The following is a 4,432-nucleotide window of genomic DNA, read 5'->3' on the forward strand; positions in this document are numbered from 1 at the left end:
ATTGTAGCTGCCATAAATAGTCCATCATCATGCTCCCAACGCCTCTTCTTCTTTGATGTCTAATGCACCCAAAACGGCCGTGTTGGTGCCCGTGTTGGGAACACGACCAGTGTTGAAACCAACACGGACATGTTCAGCTTCCTCATGCTCGTACTTAGCTTGTTTCGGCAGCTTTGACGTCCAATTATGCTCCAATTCTTCCCTTTATCATTCTTTGACTACTTTTGAACCTAATGCACAAAAACAGACGCATAGGGTGAGTGTTGGGACCAATTCACATCCAAATGTCCATAAAATCAATCTTAAAAACCCCATTTAGATGTGTGTATTTTACGCACATCATGTCACCAATCTTTGAAAGCTTTGACAGAAAGTCTTCCAATACATCCAGTCTCTCGGCTAACCTAGTCACATACGGGCCAAAACAACGATGCATCTTCTTATGGACGTCTACTATGAATGAATGAATTTTTTGGGCCAACAAATATCTCAAGTCAGGCTTTTTCTGATGTTGCATAGCCCAGAAGATGAAGACATCAGTCTGTGTTATCACTCCAATACTATCTCCTCTGCCTGTAATGGTGTAAGCTAATAGGGTATGGAGATAGCGGAGATGATCCGAAAGGCTGGACGTCTTAAACCTGCTTGGGTAGTACGATTTCGGCCTAAGTACCAATGAGTCCTACATGGTGTCGTATGATATTGGGCTGATGTAGAGACATCCCTGATACTCCTCCCCCGAGATCTCCTGTTCAGTCCATAATCCCAAATGCAAGCCGAATTGTGGGACTGACATTGAGAACTCCTTTCCCCCAAGTCTAAAATAAACTGCATCAGGCTATACCAGTTTGTGATCTGTTGGTGCAGGAAGAAGGTGCTGAGGAACTCAATCGTAAGCTCAAGGTAGCTTGGCTCAATGATGTCGAAGGATAGCGCATATGGTAGAGTATCGAACAGAGTGCACATATCCTGAACCAATCCCACTCTTTCCAGGGATACGAAGTCGATGCAACGACCTACCATCACTTGCTTCCATTTCATGACTTGGAATCGACTTTCGTTATCTGCATTAGGGAATGTCCATAATGGATGACGACTAGGTGCAGGTGGATTCTCAGCTGGTGGTCTTCGGGGTTGGACTAGTTGCTATTGTGGTGGAGGTGGAGGTGGAGGTGGAGGTGGAGGTGCTGGTGCTGGTGAAGTGGAGGAAGATGGTCCTTCGCCACATGATCGCTCGTTGGTAGCGATGCGTTTTGGTTGCTTTCTTCGTGATTGATTGCAGTCCCTTATATTACCTAATGCAATGAATCATTAGTTATTCGAACAAGAAATCAAGTTAATCAGAAATTCTACCAAAAATTAAACAGCATAACAGCTATAATTCGACTAACAGAAAACTTTAGACTTAACACAAGACTAAAGCCTCAATCTCCCGCATAAACTAATTAACAAATACGTTCCAGCCTACTTTATCGTGCACCAACTAATGCAACTTTATGCTAACAATTGTTCATAATAAAATGCCATAGACAAACTTTATTTCTGCCAAACCCCATACTTATCATTTCATAATCGAATTCATAGCAAACGTAGCAACTAATATAAATTAAATCTAGCTAAGGTCATATGGAAACAGTGTAACAAAGTAAAACTACCAAAACATACTAGCATGTCCTAAATAAAGTATATAAATAAAAGAAAAACCAAATTAAAACAAGTAAAAGCAAAAAGTGAAGAGACTTACTTGGAATTGCTGAGAAAGGTAAGAAGAATCAGAGAAATGGAAGAAAACAACACCTTAGCTCTTAGAAAGGGGGTAGCAAAATTTTTGAAAGCTCCCTTTTCTATAGGCATGGGGGTCAGCACGGGCGAGGACAAGGCCGTGCTGACTAGCACGGCCTGGTGTTGCTGCCCATGGTGCCTTCGGAAGCCATGCTGAAGGGCTGAAATCCCCCATTCTACATGTGTTTTCTCATCACAGGCTTGACTTCGGCCGTGCTCTGGTGTTGTAGCCCGTGATGGCCACAGAAACTGTGGTGAAAGGGTTAATTTCGGGCTTTCCTTCGCCATCTCGAGTCGCCGAACTCCCTACCTGCATTTAACACATATATGCACACATTTAGGCCGCAAATCAAGTAAATAAATCAAACGAGGAAGTCTGTCTTAAATTAGTCAAACCCTAAATTCAAACAACTATGTTTACTTATTAAGTAAGTGTTCTAACTACCAGCAAGCATGCAACAACTGATAAAACAGAAATGTAATTAAAGTTTTACGGCGCCTCCAAAAACTGCTTCTTTTTTATCGAGTCCTTAGCTGGACTCTACAGCAGCATCCCTGCCTCATTGGCAAAGTGAGAAGGTGGACGCATTGTAAGTTGGGGCCTGAGGCATATAACCGCAAGGAGGCGGTCCAATGGGTACAGTAGATGGCCAAGGAGGTGCTCTCCATACCGTGTTGGGTTGTCTGGTCATCCACTCCCAATCCTGTCTAGATGACTTGTCATAAACAAACTTGCAACTACCCTTCTTCGGTGTATCATAACGCAAAGTTTCAAATTGATGCAAGTTGTTTTCTTTAAAAGAGTGACACACATCAACATGCAAAGAAGCATGCAGAGCAGAATCTATTAGTATATCCTGTGGTGGTTTATCATATGCAAAACCAATCCCGTCAATAGTGCAAATGGCATGAACATGATTGGCGGGAGGACTCTCGAATGGGGGTAAATTGAAAGTAACACAGTCATCCCCTACATTAAGCTCGAACTTTCCCTCGAATAATGAAATATAAATTTATCTAACTTGACTAGCACATTCTCTACAATGCCCCTAGGAAGTTTAACAGATTGATCAGCTAATTGAATACACATCCTGGTGGGTTTTGCTTCCCCTAAACCTAGCTTATTAAACATACTTGTGGGCATTACATTTATGCTAGCGCCTAAATCAGCTAATGCCTCATTAACACACAAGTTACCCAAAGTGCAAGGAATAGTAAAACTCCCTAGGTCGTGATGTTTCTCTGGTAAATTGCTCTGAAACACTATTGAGCACTCTTCGTTGAGCTTTATGAATGCTACCTCTTCTAGCTTACTTTTGTTGCTAAGCATGTCCTTTAAGAATTTGGCATACTTCGGCATTTGCTTCAATACATCAAGAAAAGGCAAGTTAATATGCAGTTGTCTAAAAATATCCAAAACCTTACTGAACTGCTCTTGTGCTTCTACTTGCATCAGTCTAGCAGGATAAGGAATCTTAGGTTGGTACTCCCTGACTGGGATTGGTTGCAACTTGTGCCTCTCAGGTTCCTTAACCTTACTACTCGCCTCGATATGCACATCAATAGTAGCATCATCAACAACAGGCTTAGAAGGAGCTAAAACTAACTTACCTAAACGCAAAGTGATGGCATTCACGTGCTCCCTTAGGTTAGACTCAGTGGTGCTGGGGAGAGCTCCTTGTTGCCTTTCGGACAACATCTTAGTAATCTGCCCAATCTGATTTTCCAAGTTTTGAATGGATGCTTGCTGATTTCTAAGAGCACTATTGGTCTGCTAGAACCTTGTCTCAGTCAACGTGACAAACTTCATCATCATCTCTTCCAAGTTAGATTTCTTCTCAGCTGGTGGAGGAAGCTCTGATGGTCCAGCTTGCTGCTGCTGATGCAGTCTCTGAAAACCTGGTGGACCCTGGGTATTATTGTTGCGCCAACTAAAATTGGGGTGGTTTCTCCACCCAGGATTGTATGTGCTGCTATAAGGGTTATTCTACTGTCCGAGTGCATTCTGCATGTAATTAACCTGCTCATGGTCAGCAGAAACATTAGATGAAGTAGAGGAACTAGTAAACATACCTCCCGCATTACAGTTTGCATCATAATGCTGGCCACTGCAAAACTGATGTGTGCTATTTTTGTTAGCTACAATCTAAGGGAGTGTACCTATCGATGCAGTCTAGCACTAATGGCGAGTATCAAGGTCGTATTCCTCGGGAAAGTGAAAGCCCAGAGTTACTCCTTTGTTCTTTATTATATTAAAGTAAAATGAATGATGAATAATTTCTAAACTAACTAATAGCTACAAGCTAAGTTATAAGGGAGATGCAAGAGTAATTGATAGCTAAAATAACTAAGACAAGAAAGTAAACCCAAAGGGAACCTAAACTAGTTGGCAATCAAACACAAGATAAAGGATTGGTGAGTCTAATTATGCTACCCGTGGACGAATTCTTAACCGAATTCAGTTTCTCTCTCTCGATAACTGAATTCTTAAACCTAATAACCTAAAGTTGGAATCTCTTCCAAACGATTGATTCTTAAATTAACATTAATCTTTAATCTGCCTCTATTAAGCTTTGTTAATTCTTAATCCGGCTAGTTAATTATCCTTATCTCTAAGCGATTATTAACCAGTTCTTGCTATTCAAAATTC

The sequence above is a fragment of the Ricinus communis genome, chromosome 8 (genome assembly GCF_019578655.1).
Source record: "Ricinus communis isolate WT05 ecotype wild-type chromosome 8, ASM1957865v1, whole genome shotgun sequence".
NCBI classification, from domain to species: Eukaryota; Viridiplantae; Streptophyta; class Magnoliopsida; order Malpighiales; family Euphorbiaceae; genus Ricinus; species Ricinus communis.